Here is a 23,993-nt window from a genome sequence, read left to right as displayed (position 1 = left end):
TCTCTCTCCATCAAGTGAGGACACAGAGAGATGGAGGTCATCTGCAGTCCCTCACCAGTAATCAGATCTCTTTTGATCTTCCTGAACTGTGAGAAATAAATGTCTACTATATAAGCCAACAAAATACTGTCTACGGTATTTTGTTACTGCATTGGACTAAGACGTGAGTTTTAGCAAAGCATTATGTGATCGAAAGCCCAGATGTTTTGAGCAAACCAACCTGAATTTTCACTTCAGCAGCCTTTACTTACTTGTACAACCCCGAACAAGTGGTTTCATCAGTCATCAGTCTAACTGCACCTTCTCTACTTCAAAACATGTCTTACATGTCTACTCTAAGAATCAGTTATACTTTACTGCAAATAACTGAGTGTAGGCAAGATTTATTTTTCAAATAGTCTCAGAGAAAACTGTTAATAAAGTCTATATTTATATATAATACATATGTCTTTGTACTGGAAATACTCAATCCATGCTCATTTTGATACCTACCTTATGTGTCATTTTAAAGAGAGTTTTAAAAATTATTTTCCAAAGCAATATATTCAAAGAATTATATATTTATGTACATAAGATTTATATATAGAAATATATATGGGAAATGGGATGAGAAAAAGACCCAGGATCCTTATATTATGTAAATATTTATATTTGAATAAAATAAAATTTACAGTAAAATATCCAATGTGAGTTTGTGTTATAGTGAATCTCAAGAAATTAGGTGAAGCAAAAGCTATGAAATACCTGTAAAATAGCTCTAATACTGATGAATATACTCAAAAATATATGAAAATTGTTTGGATGAGTTTTTTCTGTGAAGTATGGCAATAGGGAAATAATACTTCCAAATTAATATGCACAGAGTGATTCAAAGATATATGAATCTCTATGTTGAAGAAAAGAAAATAAATATTACAGATCCTCATCCTCATTCTATTTTTTTTTTTTTTAGATTTTATTTATTTATTTGAGAGAGAGAGAGGTAGAGATAGTAAGAGAGAGCATGAACAGGGAAGGAGAAGCAGGCTGCTGGCTGAGTAAGGAGCCAGAGGACATGGGGCTCTATCCCAGGACCCTAGGATCAGGACCTGAGTTGAAGGCAGATGGTGAAGGAAGATGCTTAACCAACTAAGCCACCCAGGTGCCCCTCTCATCCTCATTGATGAGTGTTTGTATATTCATAATGAACTAACACCTCATGTTTTGGATCTTCTTGTTGAAGAAATAATTAAGAATTGAGTGGAAGATACATTATACTTTAGCATGATTAAGTACTTTTTCACAATATTGAATTACTTTCATGAGAAAACATTTGTAAAGGAGAATTATTTGATGAACTATCTCAATTTTACTGGGTAACTAAAATTTTTACTTTTACTCTTCTGCTTTTTTAGAATTATTTCAGTATTCTTCAGAAGTCAGGCCAAATCCCACATCTGTATTGTCTTACCTAACTCTTATAAGGATTTAAATAATTATTTTCTTGGTGATCATAATGGTTACCTGTATTATTTTGTTGGGTTGTTAATCTCTTTCTTGTGTTACTATATAATATTTACTCGACTTAATTCCATATTACAGAGCAAGATATACTTTTTTGAATGTAGAGAATAATATTTTCTATTAATAAAACCTTTCTTGCCTTGCTCCAGTGCCTAGGACTGTGCTTTGTTCAGGATAGATGCTTAATAATATTTCCTCGAACCTGAACAAGTAAATGCCCCCATTGAGAATATGTACTTGTATCATGAGAATTTCTTTTGCCTTATTTGTTTCAGTTGTGTTTACCTAAAACCTCCAGAGGCACCTTTCCCTAGACTTTCAAAGCTCAGGGGAACCAGCAGCTCTGGAATTCTTTTGAGTCTCCAGCCACATATTTAAAAGAACTTGTGTAAAATGTCATAATGCGATGTATGATGGGAGCTCAAAAAGAGCCATAATGTATTATTTGCTACAAAATCACTCTTTTTCCTGAGCTTCAGCATGATACAGTTTCACAATGGCTCTTTTAAATGTGTTGGGGATATGTATTGGATGAGGTATTTGTATCTTTGTTGATAAGCATGAAATACTTAGGATTGTGTCCATGTGTCATTGCCTGACAATTATATTTCAATTTAAAGTAGCTGGCATTAGATGTTTATTTTCTTCATGCTCATGTATTATTATAATCATTTCCATTATCTTCATTAGGTTTATTTTCATGCCCTATCACTGTGAAAAATTAAGTCTGCAAGTTTGTTTTCTTTAAAGGTTGTGCAGCTTTTATCTATAAAAAGTCTTGAAGTGATTGAATATATAGTACAGAACAATGCCTTCTTTTGCATAAAATGTATTTGAACATAAGAGTGGATGTACTCTTAAGAACAAATATATTAAATACATGAGTCTTTGCATATATTTATGTATGGAAGTAGACATAGTTATATGGATAAATTGCTCTAGATTAACAAACATAAAATCCACCAGAAGACTATATTTTCTGATCTCAAAAATTCATCTCAACCCACGCTATTTGAAATGTAGCACCTGTCATATCATATATTTCCGTGCTGTTCTTTTAATGATCACTAAGGCTCAAGGAGTGCTGAGATATCATGGTTTTTAATTTGAAAAATTTCTATGAATCATGAAGAAATGAGTATTATCTATGGTGTTAGAAGAAACATGTTTTCAGCCTAAAACTCTGGAAGTGTGAAGAGCATGTGTAGATCTGCCTTCACAGGCTTTTTCACAAGAGAGTTGTGTTTAGAGCATTTATTATTTATTTATTTATTTATTTATTTATTTATTTATTTATCTATCACATCTTTAATAGCACTCACTGTATGTATATAAAAAATGCTATGGACCCTAAAACAGGCTTGCCCATAAAGAATTCATAGGTAGCAAAACATGCATAGGATGCTTTAAAGTTCACAAATAAACTTTACACACATTTTTTTCAGTTTTATTGTCAATTACGGACTAATATTGTTTCTATAAATAAGAGGACTGGAAGTTAACATGTTTCAGTGAGAAGTAAATGATGCAAGGCAAGTAGGCATCCCCCTAAAACTCCATACAGAACTCTAGAAGGTTAAACTACACTAAGGGATTATTAACTCTAACAACTAACATAGTCTTGAACTAATGCCCTATTTAGGAAGAGTTACCTATGTATCTAGAGCACCACAGTTGAGAAAAGAATTTATAAAACATTTTACTAAAGCTTTAATTTGGGGATGCCTGGGTGGCTCAGAGGTTGAGCATCTGCCTTCAGCTCAGGGCATGATCCCCGAGTGCCAGGGTTGAGTCCTATATCAGGCTCCCCTAGAGGAGCCTACTTCCCTCTGCCTATGTCTCTGTGTCTCTCTCTGTGTCTTTCATGAATAAATAAATAAAATCTTGAAAAAAAAAAGAATTAAATTTAAAAAAAATTAAAATTAAAATTAAAAATGCTTTAATTTGGGTTTTCTCGTCTATTCTGCAGAGGAAAGTTGAACGGTTTGAACACGCGTCTTCTTTCTTATTCAACAACATTTTCTTCCCTCAAAATCTTATGATGACAAGGACTCAATTCCCCACCCCAGTGATCTCTAAGTGGCTGTTCACTCCTGTTCTGCAGTCTCCTGGACGCCGTGTGTCCTCCTCTCTCCTTGGCCTTTTAAAAATCTTTTTCTCTCAATTTCTCACTCTCAACCTTTTCTTGTCATGTTGTTAGTCGTTCAGCTCTCTGATTTATTAGGTTCTGGAATGCAAAATGGAAAAGAGAGAAAGTGGCTTTCAGAATTTTCTTCCCTCAGTATGTGATAACTGCACGATGATTGGATCTTTCATACTGCTCAGATTAGCATTTCTGTGGGCATCTCCTGTTCTGTAGCATGCTAAAAGAGTATCAGTTACTGCTTCATCACATACGTATAAATCACATATTTCAGCAGGAAATGATTCAGTATCACAAATTAGTTGCTTACAACACCATTAGAATGTGTCAAAGAGAAACTGATCCTTCAGGAAATCATGAAAGACCAGAATCACAGGAAGCCACCTCTGAAAATCTCGGCTGTGTTTCAAAGAAAAGCAGGTGATTGGCATAAAATTGCCAGAAAGCTGATGCAAAAGACATATGTGTCTATTGCCATTTCAGTAAAATAATTCCTTCCCTTCTATATAGGTCTAGCCACTCAATCTAGCCACTCAAGTATTTAATAGATTTAGAAAATGGTGGATTATTTGGAGCTATAAGTAATATCTTCAGATCAATTACTATTCTGATGTTTTTCAGTTGAAGGCGCTGAAGTGCAGTTAAAATATTATCTTTTCAGCTTTTTACTTAGCTGAATGTACACTGCAAGCATAAACTAGAGCCAACAGAACGATCTTTGGCTGTTGGTGGCACGGTGCTTAAGGCCAACTCTTACCACACTAGAGCTTTAGAATTGTTGTAGCAACCATGTGTCTTTTGGACTGCTCAGGGCTCTTTATGATGATCCACAATGTATTGCAGATGCCTTCCAGTTTCTGGTCCATGGTCATGTCAGGGGCCTAGAAGTCATCACTCTGTCTTCATGACAAGTTTAGAGCTAAACTAAAAAAATCAAACTGAAAAATCAACAACTCTTCTTCTATCTGCTGGAGAAGTTAAGGTCACAGAGCAAAACACTGCTCCCTGATCTGGAGAGAGACAGGCAGATGCAAAGAATCATAGGGCATATCTCCGTGCAGAAACCACCACAGGAATCAGCATCAAAGCAGGAGAACCTGAGCTATAATTGAGACTTGCTAGGAGCTCAGCAGTCAAGTCTGAGAGTTCAAAACTCTAGTGGGACCCAGAGAGGAGCTGTCACACTTTTGTGGGTTTTATCTCCAGGACCTGTCCTGGGTTTTCACAGAGAAGATTAAGGAAAAAACCCTCCAGCTTTTGTCCGGGATTGGGGAAAAGTAGCCAATTTGAAATATGCTTGAGCATTCCATTCTTAAAAAGGCCTATCCTCCAGGCAAAACTATTTTATCACGGCCTACTCTATTAAGGTTTTATTAGAGCATAATCAGCCAGGGCGAAGGGAAATAGCCAACTCCAGGCTATCCTCTACCATCTTGTCCCACCTAAAGGGATGAAGAAAATGAGAAGGGGGCGGCGGGGGGGCGGGGGGAGGCTGAGAAGTGCCAGCGAAGTTCACAGTCTCAGGCACAGGTTCATCAAGACTGAGACCTAATCATAGCCCCTTAGAACAATTCCCTCCCCCTGAACCTTACCATTATATTATTAAAGGCCTATTTACTACAGTTCCCTTTAACCTGTATCATATCTATGTTTCAACAGGATATTAGAAGGCAAAATAAAAAGTAAAACACAGCTTAAAGAGACATAGACAAGCATTGAACCAGACTCAGATATGGCAGAGATGTTAGAATTATCAGATCATGAATTTAAATCAACTAACATGCAAGTACAGATAGAAAATGTAAGCAGAGAAATGGAAATTCTAAAAAAGAATAAAAAAGAAATGCTAGAGATTAAAAAAACCAAAAAACTCTAACCTAGAAATAAATGCCTTTGATGGACTCCTTAGTTGACTAGACATGACTAAGAATCTCTAAACTTGAGGATGTGAAAATAGAAACTTCCACAACTGGAAAGCAAGTAAAAAAAACATTGTGTTGAACAAAAGAAGTCATATGCAAATTAATATGTAGTAAAAGGTATAGTCTCATTTTACCACATTCAAGAATGTGTTAAAATAGTTAATGGTGAGAGAAATCAGAATAGTGGTAACCTCAGGGAAGTATTCGTGAGGAGATATTAAAAAGAATATTCTGAGGTCCTAGAAACGTTCTATATCTGACCTGTAGTTTTTCAAGGGTTCTTGGCTGTCCCCCCACACGTATTTCAATAGATATGATTTACTGAAGATGTCACTAAAGTCAGATTACTCACATGATAAAAATTGAAAGGTGCTGTGAGACAAAATAAATACAAATTTGTGTTAAGTGTATGAAAAGATGGTCACATTTACTAACAGAGATAGAAATGCAGAGTAAGTGTGGTATTTTTGTCTTTAGAAAGTATTTAAAAATACTCAATGTCCATATTTAAGGATTCAAGCCATGTGATGTACTAATGGTAGAATTATAAATTAATGATTTTTTTTTCTAGAGGGCATGTTGATATTTTGTATAAAGAATAAGATATTTGATTTTTTTAAAAAAGAAATACTGCTTGTAAATATTTATTCTAAGAATAAATGAGTGATCACGTTTATTGTAAAGTGATTATGTTAATTATATTAACAAACATAAGATTTTATTAAAAAGCACAGTTAGATTAAATATAGGATCTTATGTAAAAGAAATACAAACAGCCTGTTGCAAATGAGAAAAGAAAGTTTTGGTTCAGTGGTTGTTAATACATTTACTCCATCTGTTTCTTATATTTCTTTGTAACTTGTTAAATGAGAAAAAGCGGGCAGGGGATATTATGAATATCTGTTTTGTTTCTCATCTATACTAATGTTCTGATCATAACATATGCTTTTAACCACCTTCTCTCAAAAATCCCAGCAGTTAACAATTCCTCATTTCATATATGGCCCATTACTATACATCTAGTCATTAAGTAGGAAGAGGTAAAGATACCATCAATCACATTTGTCAATAAAGTTCCATGACTGGATCGCAAAATATTTATAATTTTGAAGCCATTTGAAATCAATATTGCCTTATACGTGAAATGTGCATGTTATGAAGTTGTTTATGTATGCATAATTATGTAGTCTTAGTTTCAACTGTTACCTCCCCTATAGATTTAATACATATTCAGACGTTCTTGATGTTTTAGACAAAATGAAAGGCTAATAATAAAATAGTATGAAAGCAGTCACTTAAAAACCAAAAATTTTTCTAAGGATATTGAAGATGTGTACAATATTGATAAAGGTTAAACTCTAACACCATAGTTCTAATTATCATAAAGGTTGGTCCAGAGAGATTTTATCTGGAAAAAAAAAAGCATATCATTTATAACCAAATTACTAAGTACACTGTGATAATATTAAAACACAATGAGGAATAGAAAGCAATTGAGCAAATTATTTGGGTAAAGGGAAATTATGGATAACCTCCTAAAATTTCATTACAACAGATTAATTGCATGTGGTCTCTTGATATTATCCTGTTTGGACTTTTTTTGGGGGGGGGTAATGGTGTTTTGCCTACTATTGTTTTACAAATACTCAAATCTTAGGAAGGAAATAAAAATCAAAATTATAAAAAATGAGGTTGAGTTTGTACCAGTATTGAAAAAATGCAAACTGAACACATTTCTTCCTTCCTTTTTTGCTTCCTTCTTTCTTTCCAGAAACTGAATATTTATTTGGCTTATTAGCATAAATACTTATAATATAGCTTTTGGAAATATCATCACAAATCAATTATAAAATTCTATATAAGTTTACCAGAGACAAACCTTGAGATAAACAAATCAAGGGTCCTTCCGTTGTGGAGTTACATACTGCACAGTGACAAATAATAAACAAAGAGCTGATAAACACAGCAAAGAAGCAAGTAAAAGAACACACCAGAAGGAGATAAGTGCAAAAGAAGCAGAAAAAGAGGAATTAGCAGTGCCGTCTGATGGATGAGGAGTGGCGGGAGTGTTAAATAACATTGAGGATCATTTTAATAAGGTCAAGGCATTTTTGTTTGTTGTGTTTGTTTGTTTTATGAGAGAGAGCAGGGGGAGGGGTAGAGAGAGTAGGAGAGAAGCAGATTCCCAGGTCAATGCAGAGCCTGACGGAGGGGGCTGGATTCCAGGACCCTGAGATCCTGACCTGAACCTAAACCAAGAGTCTGCCGCCTAACCCACTGAACCACCTAGGTACCCAGAGAGGGTAGAGATTTGAGCAGAGACTTGAAGGTGGCAGTGTAGGTAGCGATTTGGATATCTGGGGAGAAAATGATGCAGGCAGAGGGAATAAACTGTCAGGAGAACTGATAAAGAGAATGAGAAGACCCATGTGAGGTGAGAGGAATGGATAAGTAAAATAGTAGGAGATACCTGTGCATAAAGAGGGCCTACCTGGGAACTAAATGACATGGGGCCAGTTGTGAGGACTTCAACTGTCACTCTGAATAAATGGGAACCACCACACAATTTTGAGAAAAGCAGAGCTTTCATCTGGATTTTAGTTTGAATAGATTACTCTGAGAGCTATGTTATGCATAGATGGGGGTAGGGGGAGACTCAGATTACAGTGGAAACAGTAGATGGGATCCCTGGGTGGCTCAGTGGTTTAGCACCTGCCTTTGGCCCAGGGCATGATCCTAGAGACCCAGGATTGAGTCCCGTGTGGGCCCCCTGCATGGAGCCTGCTTCTCCCTCTGCCTGTGCCTCTGCCTCTCTCTCTCTCTCTGTGTGTGTGATTATCATAAATAAATTTAAAAAAAATAAAAAAAAGAAAGATTAAAGAATTTGAAATTCGGGAAGGACAGAATTAAAAAAAAATTTAAAGTGATGCAGTTCTCCAAGTAGTTAATAGAAAACTAAATTACCCATTCAGAAAAACTAGAGTAAACAGATCTCAAAAAGCAATTAGCCAACTACTGCAGTTAAAAGACAAACCCTGACACCAGACAATTGTGACTCTATCTTAACTACAATAGACTCGTGGACAGTTTCCTGGCCTCCTCCTGTTCTAACATTTCTTGGGCTTCTCTATACCAACTTAATACTATTTTATAGCAAAACACTATCACAGCAGCATATCACATATTTCCTTTGAAGCATTAGGCTTTTAAAAAAATTGGGAAAACATTATATGCGTAAGTGGAAATCTATCATTACTGAGCCAAATTAAAAGATGGACATACTGTAATTTTCTGACACAGTAGGAGCACTGCAGAAAAGAATCGCTCTCGAAGCAGCATCTTCCTTTCTCTATTACTGGTCATAAAGTGTACTTTCTAATTAAAACTTTTAAATGACTTTAATTACTGAACTAAAAAAAAAGACCTATGTCAAAATTAGCCCTGCACACAGTGACTAGTTATTAATGTGAGGTCGTAAACTTGTTTAGCAGAAATAAAGATAAGATTCAACCTGAAATCTGAAAATAAGGAGAGAAATCTTCTATCTATGGTGGTTCGGCTTTAGCTAGCCCTGTATTACCATTGACTCACAATGGTTTTCAAATATAAATTATAATCTAAACAACAACATTTCCAAAGTAAACACAAAATATTCATCATTCTATCAGGAAAAGATGAACAGATTGAGAATTAAAAAAAAATTTAATACAAAGAGCTCTTTAATAGGATACCACCTGGTTCGTAAAGTACTTTATTTATTTTTTTGGTCTTTCTGTATTATTGCGTTTTTTGTTGTTGTTGTTGTTTGTTTGTTTGTTTGTTTTAATTCAGTTTCAAGTAACCGGTGTCATGAATATTTTAATTACTCTGCCCCTTGAAATAGAAACTGACATGCGTGTATGTTAAAGTCCAATATCGGGCTCTATGAAAGGTAAGAGCAGATATAGCTGTAATTATTTTGCTCAATAAATGGTTCTCTGATATAATATTTATGTTGTTGGGAAATATCAATGCCATTCTTCTCCACCTCCACCTCAATCCAGTGCACCTTAAAATATTTTTCTTCTTTTAGAATAATTTGAGGTTTACAGGAAAATTGTAAGGATAGTATAGAGAGGTTCCTCATACCCCACACCCAGTTTTCATATATGATTAACATAATACTGTGGTAAGATACATTTCTCACAATTAATTAACCAATACTGATACATTATGATTAATCAAAATCCACATTTTATTCTTACTTCCTTAGTTCTAATTTTTTCTGTTGCAGCATTTCATCCAGGAGACGTTACATTATCATATCTCCTTAGGATCTGGCTTTTACAATTTCTCAGAAATTCCTTGTTATTGATGACCCTGACCTTGACAGTTTTGATGTATTTGAGGAATATATACTCAGGTATTTTGTGGGATGTCTCTCAGTTGACATTTGTCTGATGCTTTTTCAGTGATTAGCCTGAGTATATGTTTTAGAAAAGACTACGGAAACCAAGTGCATCTCTTGTCACATAATTTATATTACCAAATGACACTCATTACTGCTGTTGTTAACCTTGATCAGTTGGCTAAGGTGGCAGTTTTCAGCTTTGGTACTGTAGGTTTACTCTGATGTTCACCTTGTACATACTCAACTCTTTGGAGGGATGTCATTATGTGCAGTCCACATTTGAAGAGCAGGGAGTTAGGCTCCACTTTTTTGGGAGTGTAATATCTATATAATTTTTTGAAGTATTTGACATAGTAACTCTTTTCTTTTATTCATTTATTTAAATATTAATATCAATATGAGCTAATGGAAATTTATTTTGGATTTTGAATTATAATCCAGTACTACTTTATTTTGTTGCTCCGTTGAGAGCCTCTTCACTTATCTCTTGAGTCCTTGATATCTCCATGTTTGCTTTTAGCTTTTTGTTTTATTTTGTTTTAGGTTTTGCTTTTTGTTTTGTTTTGTTTTAGGTTTTGGTTTTTCTTTCTTTTTTTTTTTTTTTTTCTGTTTGTTTGCTTGTTTGAGAACTTTAATTTCCTTCACTACAAGATGCTCCAGACTCATTGAATCTACCTCTTACTCAGAGGTGGAATCAGTCATCTTGCCAAGGAGCACTGGTTTCTTTTATTGAAAAAATGGTATTAGATACCAAGATCTGGGCACCACGTGTGCTCTTTGATGCTGCGATTGCTTCTAGGCTCTCTGAGGGGACAGAGAAGGAAAATACCTGTGTATACATAACCAGTGTATATATGTATATCTATAAATATCCCTGTATGTTACGAGCTACATTTATAATATACTAAATATACTGGTATCTCCAACTCTAATCCACAATCACATGGATCATTCTAGCCTCTTTTCCTTGGTCTATAACTGATCTACAACTCCCCAGTTTGATTATGAGAAAGCACTCCCACCATCTGACATCCATTTATTTTATTGCTCAATTCCAAAACATATGTATAGTGATTTCAGAATCTTTACCTTTTACTCACATGAGAAATACTAATCAACTACAGTACAGTACTCATTCATTTCCAAAATTACTTAGGTCAGCATCTTGTTTTCCTTCTCCCTTTAGGGAGACTTCTTTATACATTTGAATACAGTTAGTATTTTTTAAGATTTTATTTATTTATTTGAAAGAGAGAGAGTGAGAGCAAAAAGGAAGGGAGAGGGAGAGAGAATCTGAAGCAGACTCTGCACTGAACACAGAGCCCAACATGGGGCTCAATCCCACAACTGAGAGATCACAACCTGAGCTGAAGCCAAGAGTCGACACAACCAACTGAGCCACCCAGGTGCCCTTACAGTTAGATTCTTTTGTCACATTCTGCATTCCATCTTGGGAGTCACAGACCTTCTAGAAGGCTTTTTTTTTTTTTTTAAGGTTTTATTTATTAGAGAGAGAGAGACCACAAGTAGGGGGTTGAGTAGGGGTAGAGGGAGTGGAGAGTTTTAAGGCTTTGGTTTATTTTGCATTACTTTTCTTTTGTTCTTCAAAGGCAAACCTACAAAAACTTCTTGTCTGGCTAAGCTTTCCACTTTGTATTCCTCTTCATAACTTCCAAACCCCTTTTTGTGTTGATCTCAAACAGAATGACTCAAATATTTCAATTAATATTCTTTAAGTTGATAAAAATAAAATAGTAAGAATTCTCACATTTTATAAAGATAATATACTATAAAAATTATTTTAACATTAAACACGTTAAAATTTACCAATTTTGTTAATCAGGAATATAAAGTCTTTAAAATCTGCTTCACATGTTGATGAATGTAGACAGGGACTAATTGGGTGATTTGCTTAAATGTCAGACACAATTCTAATACCAAAAAATAATCTGGGAGCATATTCATGTTAATTGCATGTTACTTTTCATTTTGTCCAACAAAGAGAGAATTATTTTAATAGAAAAACTGAAAAACAAGAGGGAAAAAACAATTCCAGATGGATGACTATGCTGACAACTGCACTAACAATCTGTCTCTTTAACTCAGACATTAGCTTTACTCTCAAGGCTAAAAATATTAGTCATTCTTGAGCTGAAACTTGTTTTCTTAATACATTTTGTCTATATTCCTAAGATGCTGTTAGGCTTATACATAATCAGCAATCATTCTTACCTTGACCTGCCCGTACCTTAATTCTTGCTCATGCTGTAATCAATCTCCACCTAACTTTATTTCATTCTCCTAGAATTGTCAGAACCCTTACCCTATATGAATTGTAGCTGTAGTGCAGTTCAGGATTTACTTTTGCAAGATGTAAATTTTTCAAAATAATTTAAGTGTAATGTTTCTGAACCCAAGTAAAATAATTTCTGTAGGGTACTTATTTAATTTTTTCTCAATTTGAAACATCTTTATGTGTTGTTCTTAAAAAGAGTTAGCTTTAATTCAGACATATGTACATATGCTTTAGTAAGTACATTAACTTACAGTTGCAATTATCTACAAATTTATATTATAGAATAACTTTATTTTGCATAAAATTTGATGGTAATAACATTTGATGTTCCTTAATGGTGTTTAAATTGTTAAAAATATCAGTTACTTCATGAGTTTTACATACACTATTCAAAGGATTTTTGAGGCTTTATCTGAAAAGTGTGACCCCGTTATCTATTTATCTATAGCATCTATTATTTGAATACTATCTATTTTAATCATTAACTCAAATATTTTGTAATGAGTGGAATTATATAAAAGCTATTCTAACAAAAATGAGTTATGATTTATATGTCCACTGCTTATTATAGTAAATAGTAATTTAGATAGTGATCAGTGCAAATTTCTAGATACTTCATAATATTTACAAGATAAGTCAGTTTTCTCTCTTTCTGAAATCATAGTACATTTATCTTTTCCAATCAATTTAGCGTGTAAACTATTCAGGAATTCAAAATAAAATATGCTATCCAAAGTCATGTGTTTTTTTTGTGTGTGTGCACATGTTTATAAATACAAAAAAGTGGAATTCAAATTTTTAGGTCCACAGTCAACAGAAGACTTTAAGGTAATTCATTTCTAAAATAGATTGTCGGGGCACCTGGTGGCACAGTTATGCCTCTGACTCTTGTTTTGGTTCAGGTCATGACCTCAGTGTTGTGAGATAGAGTCCTCTGTCTAGCTTCATGCTCAGTGAGGAATCTGTTTAGAGGAGTCTGCTTAGGTTTCTCTCTCCCTCTCCCTCTGCCCGCCCCTCCCCCAGTAAATAAATAAATCTTTAAAAAATTAATAAATAAAACAATATAGATTGTTTTGTTTTCAACTCAATTTTCTACTTTTTAGCTTGCTCAAGGTGACTTTTAAAGTTACTGAAAGAATGTGTTCAGTCTAATGTTTTTGAGAAATAACCAAAGAAACACATATATAACATAAAAATATTTACATAAATATGTATTATATAATACATATACATATTACCTATAATAATACATTATAAATATATGTGGTTTATATAAATATATATACTCCTAGTAATTGAATATCTGTTATTTATATTAAGAAATAGTATCAGTAATTGCTAGCTGAGTTCTAAAAAAGCCATGCTACAATATAGGTTCAGCAACAGAAAAGAAGATTCTAAAGTGACCATATGCTTGATACTCAAGTGAATGACTTTTGAATTGTCTTTTTTAAAAAACAAACAAACAGTTAAGGATAGGGACACCTGGGTGGCTCAGTGGTTGAGCCTCTGCCTTTTGCTCAGGGTCTTGGGATCGAGTCCCACATCAGGCTTCCTGCAGGGAGCCTGCTTATCCCTCTCTCTGTGGCTCTGCCTCTCTCTCTGTGTCTCTCATGAATGAATAATAAAATCGTTGAAAAAAATAAGGATATTTGGCATGTAAATATATTTCTTCTATTAAATTTTATTTAATTTTAAAATTATCAAGTTTTATCTGGGTAAAAACATATTTCAAAAGCAATCACATTCAAGAACCTGGATATTGCTTTAAAAAGTGCTTTCTTTTAGCGATGTCATTTTCTTTTATTTCTATCATAAAGTCCCTGTATGAAAAACTAACCAATAATTCTTGATACTTCCTGACCAAAGTATGTCCCACATTTAGTTCTCTGTATGATGTTTCCTGGGTGCATTGTGAATACACATATTCTGTGCTCGAAAGTGGGTTTTCATGGATTGCTTGTTCAAGTAGCTAAGCTTATTAATAACACTCTTTTCTGAAGTAGGAAGTCTTTTATATCAATAAATGCTGTTCTTTTATATCAAAAACAGACTTGCCAACTGATAAGTTAAGAAACTACTTGGTACATAGAGAAGAAAAAAATGCATGCCAGTGTAGGAAATAATATTACAATAATTTAATTGTATAATAATTATATATTGAGGGTTTATAATTTATTAAAATTAAGTTAATAATATATACACATTATATATATTAATAATTGCAATAATAATGTAAAGGATTTTAGCTGGTGATTATCATTCATAGTTAATAGCAAAGAGGCACTAAATATCCAGGTTAAAAGGGAAATTCAATTGTTTGGACTACTCTGTTCACGACTTTTGGGGAATTAAAAAGTCATGTTGCCACCAAAGAGCACCATCCTACCTTTCCCAATACCTCCATTTATCAAAGTAAATTAAGCAAAGAATGGAACAAGACTGGAACAATAATGAGGCTCTAAGTAAACTCCAGGAGACTGACAATGTGTTCCAGAAAGAGAGACTGGCGTTACAGCTACATGTTTGTTAAGCTGAGAAATCTGCAGGCCCACTCTGGTATTCTAGTGACTAGGGAAGAACCTGTTGCAGCTGCCCTGTGTAACCCTGTTGCTTCTCTCAAGTTTTATGAAACCCTCACTATTTTTCCTTGCATGACAGGTCTCTGTCCTGCTTGTCATGGGAGTTCTGCCAATTTTAATGTGATTATGGTATAAACAGTAAAATGCTTAAAAAAAAAAAAGAACCTGGTGAGAAATTTCTAGGGGAATGTAACTTGTATCCCCTTTAGTGTGGAGGAAAATGTTAATGCAGAGAGTGATGTCCATTTGGAGAAGGACATCCAGAAGCAGTTTATAGTAGAGTGGCGTGAAAACACCATAATGCAATCGTGTGCAGAGGAGGAAGGATAGAAGATGCACCTCCAGCTATTTATGATCTTTAGAACTCAAGTGAAGGACTCGTAAAAAAGTATAGTAGTTTTGAAGTGAAAAGAAAATTTAGAGATTCTCAAAGTTTGACTCAAGGAGTGTCTAAACTAGCATGGTCTGATCATGCTATGTGCTATGTATTAAAATGACTTTAAACCCATATTAACCATAAGTCAGACAAAATACCTTTTGAAGGGCTTTATCATACCTGAATTTTCAGTGCTGATAGCCATCATGTGAGTAAGGCATTGTTTCATGTCTTTGGTGGTCAAACTGTAAACCAGAGACTTTAAAGAATTTCTCAGAGTCATACATTAAGAATGGCCCCTGAGTTTTCAATACAAAATTATTGGTTAAATCCACTTTTTTAAATTATAGAATTGTCTCTTTTCTATTCTTTTATGTAAGTTTATACATCATCTGTTCATTCAGTTTTAGAATTTGGAGATGTAAAATGAGATATAAACTTCAACATTTAAAATAATTGATTTTAATTTTCTATTTTAATTTTCTTCCTTATAGAGATCTAATTCACAAGCCATAAAATTAATCATTTCAAGGTACAAAATGTAGTTGTTTTCAGTGTATTCACAGAATTGTACAACCAACCCCACAAAATAATTTCATAATATTTTCATCATCCAAAACAAAACAAAGCCAGTAGCCATTAGCAGCCACTCTTTATTTCCTCCACCTACAATCTATGAGTCTCTGGGATCAGGCCCTGGACTGAAAGCAGGCGCTAAACTGCTGAGCCATCCAGGCTGCCCCCATTTTAATTCCTTACCAGAAATGTATGAGTGTTCCAATTTCTCCTTATTGTCACTAACACTGGAGATTGCCTTTTTCTAAAGCCATGCCAAAGAATAAGAAGTGGTATATCGTTGTGGTTTTGATGTGCATTTCCCTAATGAGTAACGGTATTGAATATATTTTCATGTGCTTATTGGCTATGTGTCTATCTTTTTTGGAAAAATATGTATTCAGATAATTTAACCATCCATTAATTGTGTTATTCAGATTTTCATTGTTGAGTTGTAATAGTTCTTTTCTTCCAGTTTGTGGATAGTCTTTTCACTTTCTTGATCATCTCTGTTGAGGCACAGTAGTTTTTAATTTTGATTGAGTCCAATTTATTTACTTTTTTGTTACTTGTTTTCAGTTTTCTATCTTATGGTTATAACTTTCATTTAGACCTTTGACTTTTTCCACATGAAATCCTCTTATACCTCTTAAACTCTCCTGTAACTACATTTGTATTTATTGTTAAAGGTAACCTATTATGAGGCAACATTTCAAACATAATAAATTGAGCAAAATGCAAATCCTCTTCTACAACCACAAGTTATTATTCATTATTACATCTATAGTTTGATAATTGGCATGTACCACTTACATTAGTATGCATATATGTGTAGGTACTATATATCAATTTTTCAAATATATTTTTCAATATATATATTTCTATTTTAAAATACATTTTATACTTGTTAGGTCAAAAATGTCTTTTTTTTTTTACTACAAGTTTTATTCAAGATCATGCCAATTTTTACTGTGCTTTCTTATTAGACTATTACTACCTGAAAAATATATAAAATATGACTATATATGATCAATATGCCTAATATATATACTACTTGAGAGATCTAATTGCCTTTTTATTTTCTTGTTGATTGTCTTCCCTATATTTTCAAGATTATCACCAATTTGCTCAGATCAAAATCTTTGAAGTCATCTTCAATACTTTCTTTTTTTAATATCACACATGGAATCCATCAACCAATCCTGTTAATTCCATTTTCAAAATGTGTTCAGGGTCCATCCATTTCTGACATAGATCACCTCCACATCTATTAATTTCTCTCCAGCCTCAATTATTGTAAAAGCTTTCTGAATGCTCTTGCTGCCATTTATCTGCTATTTATGCTCACAGTCTATTCATGATACAATATTCAGAGTGTTCCTTTGAAAAGAAGACAGGATTTGTCACTGATTGGATCAAATTCCACTTTTGGACTTCTGTCTTTTTTCAGAATGCTACTGAAAGGTTTTCTGTCGATCTAAGTGATTTACATTAGCTGGGCTCTGCCACTTCTCTTACCTCTTCTCCTTCCCTTTGTCCATTTCCCACTCTCTCTGGCTCCACTTGCCTCATTTTTTTTCCTGTTTTTCTTCTTCATTTTGCCTTCTTGAAGTCCTCATTGTTATTTACTAAAATATGGAAGCTAAGTTGTGTGTCTTTTGCCACCTTGAACCTGCATTCTCAGGCTTTCACTTATGCATTTAAATAAAAATGCATTTATTAAAACAAATTTTGGCTTTTACACGTTAGGGAATGCCACCAAGAATATCATTAATCAAACACCAGCATTGCAACTGTTAAGTTAAAGTTTATGTAAAAATCGCTAATTTTGAAACATGGCAAGAGTCAAATTGTGATCTATTTATTGGAAAATTAAATGGTTTACTGCCTCTATTTTATTCAGAAACAGTATTTTTTTGATTACTTCTGTAATCACCTTTGAAAAAGTGTTATATGTCTCTAAAAGTAAACTTTCATAATAACTTGATTTTCATGATGTTGCAAAATAAATTCATCATTCAGTTGATGAAACAATCAGGATTGAAAACTTTGTTGAGAGATTTCAGCTGGCAGCATGGGATGCCACTGTGTAGCTCTATAGCTTTATGCAGGTCATTTATATTTTGAGGCTAGCTTTCCTCATATATAACAAAAATAACAATATCTACTTCCAGTGCTACTGAGCTAGTTCAACTAGGTGATGTATCTAAAATCTCTACCACAGAGTATAGCACTTTATAGACAATCAATAAATGACAATTTCCCCCTTTCCTCCTTTTCACAAATCTCCAAGTGTCATGTTAATTACATTAATGTTGCTTTCGTGCCTCTAAATTAAAATATTATATCTTTTTACAAGACTATTTTCTTATCAATGATATATATTCTAAGTATCATTACAATATCATGCTTTTCTTAATGACTAGAAAACTTTTTTTTAATATTTATGGGAGCAGATTTAATTATCTTTTGGTCTAAATAGGAAATGGAGGAAAACAATAGTCTCTTTGCTTGTAGAAACATGACACAATCTTATGAAGGTTGATTGAAGCATTTGGTTTAAGGAAATTACTTTCCCACATTAAGAAAGGTGTTTATATAACAACTTGACTATTAACTATCAAGCATGGCAATTTCATCACTCCACCAGCTGTTCACATTTAATATTTGCATAATAGAATGAATAGTTTCTATAGTTATTGGTCTAGATTTTCATCTCTATTCCATGTGGACATATTTTTATCAAAATAATCACTTGTTTCATGAGCTTTCTGTTGGGTCTAATTTACTTTTCTTTTGTAGTTATATGGTTATGAGGACATAAACTTTTTCATACAAGGTAAGTCTTTTGGGTATTATAAAAGCATGTCGAGTTTCATTCTATTGATATACAGAGTGAAGACTATTTGATTCAAAATTTAATAAATATTCAGCATAGTACAAAACAGCTTGTGCTTGATGGTTCGTAGAAAATGTTTATATTTCTCAAAGCATGTTGGACATGCTATCTCCTTTGAAATGTTGAAACACCAGTCAAATACTTGTTCCCTCTGAAGTATTATTCATCATTCATATCCTTATGTATTTAATTTTGACATACATTTGTAAATTGTAATGAGAAACAATATATTTTTATATTGACTTCTCTGTGTGACCGAGTTAAAATAAGTTCTTAATATGTCTGTGTACATACATACACATATACATACACATATCCTCAAACATACATGAATTTTACATGTCCTTTGTATAACCATTTGAGCTACTAAAGAAGAGGAATTGAAAGGAATATTTTTATCTCCCGTTGTGTGGTATACTAGATGCTCAGAACACACCTGCCAATTGAAATTTAAATGCAGCATGGATTTAAAAATTTTTAAATCAGGGCAGTCCGGATGGCTCAGTGGTTTAGCGCTGCCTTCAGCCGAGGGCCTGATCCTGGAGACCTGAGATCGAGTTCCATGTCAGGCTCCCTGCATGGAGCCTGCTTCTCCCTCTGCCTGTGTCTGTGCCTCTCTTTGTGTGTCTCTCATGAATAAATAAATAAAGTCTTAAAAATTTTTTAAATCATCTATACACTCAGAAAATAAGAGCCCAAATGAGATGAAAGTGAAAGGCTTGGGAATTGGTGAAATGTAAATGCCTGTTCCACCCTGACAACATTGATGAATCTTAAGTATATTGAAGAAATGGATTTATAGGTGACATATAATAAAAAGTCTGGTATCTAGCCCATGTGAGAGGGCTAACAGGACACCCCAGAAACTCCGCAGAAACGCCAAAAACGCAGAAACTCCAAAAATGATATACCTTAATTTTATAGGTGGAAAGAAGGCATCAGCAAGAAACTTGCTTACCTTGACCTTAATATTGGCTTGAGGGAGATGATTCTCCACTAAGAATCCACGATCATAAGCTGGCTCTCACACAAGTTTCACCACAGAGGTGGTGGCAGATAACTTTAATATACCATGGCCTATAGTAGTTTCTGTTTCCATCTGTCTGGCAGAGGCAAAGGCAAACGTTTTGGAGTGATAAAATTTAACTCAGCTGTAAACATTTCCATGAATTAATAATTCAATGAAAAGTCACAACACCGTAAAGAAAGAAGCATCATGAGCCTGAGCCAAAAGAAACAATTGTGACCAGAATAAGAGCTAAAAATACTCCCAGTAGTGGTACTCTCATACCCAAAAGTGTTATATCATTTGTTACAGGAAATAAGTAACGAAATTGAATATATGAGAAAGGAATAGAGGTCAATAAAAATAATTAAGAATTTTTCAAAGGTTAGAAATTTTAGAACATAGAAATTACTAAAATTAAAATTTAAATGAATGAATTAAACTACACATTAGATCAAAATGAAGAGGTCTAGTATATAGAGGTTATATATCAGATATGAATCAATTACCCAGAATTTAATTCAGATAAACAAAGACATAGGAAATGCAAAAGATCAAGACATATAGCAATTAGAATAGAAAGATATATAACTTTCATTTTTTTAGTCTTCAGATGGACTGTCATGTTAAACTATGAAAGTTAAAATAGTCAAAGCCATAATAATTGAGATTTTTTTTCCCAGAATTGCTGGAGAAAACTCAATTCTGAAAAGCCAAAAAAAAAAAAAAGTCAGTTATGTAATAGTGAAAATAACACAAAAACCAAAGAAAACCTCTTAAAAAGGAAGACAAAAGGAAAAACAGACTACTTACAAATAATTCCAATAGATTCACAACTAATTTCTCAATAACAGCAAAGGGGGTATGGAAGAGCCTGGCATGTTTTCAATAGTCTGGCCTCCTAATTTTGATATTTTGTGAAATTGTCTTTTAAGAATATTGATAAAATAGTTCCGGTAAAGACAGATTAACCTATATCCATACTAATCCATCTGTTCATGACAATTATATACTCTGGACAAAATACACAAGGCAGTTATTTGCAAACAACAAAACATATGTTTGGCTTTCATTTAATTCTGTCGAAACACTTACAGACCTTTATAACACCACATAGATATGCATAGATATTAATGTCTGACACACTATACATCAATTAAAAGTTGTAGTATTATTTTCTGTTTTATAACAACAGAAATTATTTTTCTGCGTATCATATGTTCTCAATAAACAGGGTGGTGAATAGAAGCCATTCTTTAGTAGATTTCAGATTCTCATCCTCTTTTCATAAATACTGATTCAGATATCACAGTAGAGGATTTAGTAGATAAGAGTTTCCAGGTGTGGTTATGTAAATTTGCCCATCTTTCTCAAAGGGATTGCAGAATTCTGTTCCTTTATCAGTCCAATAACAGCCATTTCAGGACAAACGCTGTTAGGTAGCACTCACCAGGAAGATGTTAGAGAACAATACACATCACACTGTGATGTCCTGTCATAGCTATATTGACCAAAATCTTCCTATAAATTCACTACTATAGCAGGCCCTTCTAAATTCCCACTAACTGTCCTAATTGCTTTCCAGAAGCAAAAGTAAATTTTCCTTTCAGAATCCTCAAATTATCTCTATAATTTTTCAGGTTCTATGCCCAACTTTTAACCAAAAATAACTGAGAAAAATAGAAAACAGGACCAAATTACCAAAATTGAGAGATGGGGAAGAAAGACAATAATCTCATAAGCAATCCAAATGTTGGTGTTATTCAGGAATTGAAAACAATCTAGAGAATTTTAAGAGAAGAATGTAGTATTTTTAAAGAATCAAATAGAAATGGTGAAACTGAAAAATAAAATTACTAAAATTAAGAATTCAAAATATGTTTTAACAACAGGTTAGACATGGTAGAGAAGAGGATTAGTAAAGCAACAGTAAATCATTAGAATATATTAAATAGAAACAGAGAGGGAAAGAAAGTGGGGGAAAGCAGCAGATTATATATAGGAGGTTTTATACAATGAAATATTACTCAGCTATAAAACATCTCACATGATTTCACTAAAGATCCAAAAGGAAGGAAGATAGAAAAATATACAAAAGCAATACATGAAATGATAGTGGATAACAGTTTTCCAAGTCAATTAAAACATTAAGTCGCAGAGCTAAGAAACAAAATTCAGGCAGGATAAATACAAAGAAAACAACATCTTGGAGATAACCAGAGAACTACCAAGAGAGCAAATAATTAAGACAAAGGCAGGAAGTAGAGAAGAAAAATCAGATACCTGGTGAGAATATAATTCAAATGAAGGCATAATAAAGACATTTCAGGACAAAACAAAATCTGAGAAAATAGCAAAAATATATGTTAAAAACAGAAATGATGAAATCAAGGAAAGGACAATAAAGAGAATGAAGAAAATCAATTCTGGTTCTTTGAAAACATTAATACTTTTAATAAAGACCTAGCAGAACTGATTTAGAAAAAGAGAGAGAGAGAGAGAGAGAGAAAATAGACAATATCCACACTGTTAATATTATTATTGTTTTTTCAAAGGACATCACTTACAGTTCCTACTAAGAATAAACAGAGTTATAAGAGGATGTTTTGAACAAATTTGTTGCCAATACATTTGAAAAATTAGAGGAAATAAATTCCCAGATAAATTCCTATAGTATAAATAGTTTGAAAAAATTTAACATTTATTTATAATACAAAATCTACATTGAAGATCAGCAAATTCTTTCTTTTTTAAAAGATTTTTAAAAAATTTATTTATTCGAGAGAGAGAGAGAGAGAGGCAGAGACACAGGCAGAGGGAGAAGCAGGCTCCATGCAGGAAGCCTGACGCAGGACTGGATCCTGGGACTCCAGGATAGCGCCCTGGGCCAAAGGCAGGTGCTGAATCGCTGAGCTACCCAGGGATCCCCAGCAAATTCTTTCTTGAGGGACAAGATATAAATATTTTTGTTTTGTAGGCCACATAGTCTCAGTCACAACTACTGAGATTGTAGAATAAAATAGCTCAGAAAACATACAAATAGTCACTGTTATATTCAGTACAAATTTATTTATGAAAACAGGCCATAGTTTACTGACCCTGCTCTAAGTAATTATTAATTATAGGGAATTATGTTAATCAGATAAATGATACCTATTAAAAACATAAAGCAAACATCAGGTTCAATCATGAATTATTGAAAGCTTTCCTCCTTGATATAATAAAACAGAAAAGCAGGCTCGTTTTTACCTCTTCTATATAACTTATACAGGAGCCTTACACATGTGCTATCTAATTACAGTAGCCACTAGACACATACAGTGATATCCACCTAAATTAATTTAAAACAGAGTAAATATAAAGAATAAAATTGCTGCCCTTATTACCAGTTAAAGCTAAGTTGGAGGATGTTACTTAGTGCAAGAGCCAAATTGTCTAACAGAATTCTAGATTTAGACAGATACACCCAGCCCAGCTCATACAGAGTTGAATCAGAACCTTTGCACACTTTACAACACAGAGAAGATTAAGGAGAAAACCTGTTATTTGTAGGCAGGTGTGTCCCTAAGAAGCACAGAACTGAACTAGGTACATTCATTATTATATCATACTTACAAAGGAGATAATTCATTATATCTCTATCTTAGGCAGTTTTGGCTGCTGTAACAAAATACCACAGACTGGGTGGCTTATATAAACAGAAATTTCTCCTCACCGTTCTAGAGGATTGATGTCTGAGATCAGGATGCTAGCACAACCAGGTTCTTCTAGTGAAGGCCCTCTTCTGTATTGCAGATGGTCAACTTTTTGCTGTGCCCTCACATGGTGGAAAGGACTAGGACTCTAGCCTCTTTTTAAGGGCACTAATCCCATTTATGAGAGCTGCATCATAATGACCTAATCAATCACCTCCAAAGGTCCCCTAATATCATCTATAAAGCCGCAGGAATCAAGACATTGTGGAATTGTCAAAAGGATAGAGGGAAATATCAATGAAACAGAATAGAGACCAGAAATAAACCTACATAAATATAGTCCATGATCTTTGGACAAAGGAGCAAGGGAACAGAGGTATTCTTTTCAATAAATTTTGCTAGAACAAAACATGCATGCAAAAGAGCAAATCAAGACACAGCTTTACACCGTTTATAACAATTCTCTCCAAATGGCTCATAAACCTGAATAAAAAGCACAAAACTATAAAACTCCTAGAAGACAACACAGAATAAAATCTAGATGACCTTGGGCATGGTGGTGCCTTTTTAGAGGCAATACCAAAGGCATGATCTGTGAAATAAAGAATTGATAAACTGGACTTCAT

Source organism: Vulpes vulpes, chromosome 3, assembly GCF_048418805.1.
Source record: "Vulpes vulpes isolate BD-2025 chromosome 3, VulVul3, whole genome shotgun sequence".
Lineage (NCBI taxonomy): Eukaryota > Metazoa > Chordata > Mammalia > Carnivora > Canidae > Vulpes > Vulpes vulpes.
The sequence above is the reverse complement of the archived record's forward strand: the minus strand, read 5'-3'. Positions refer to the sequence as shown.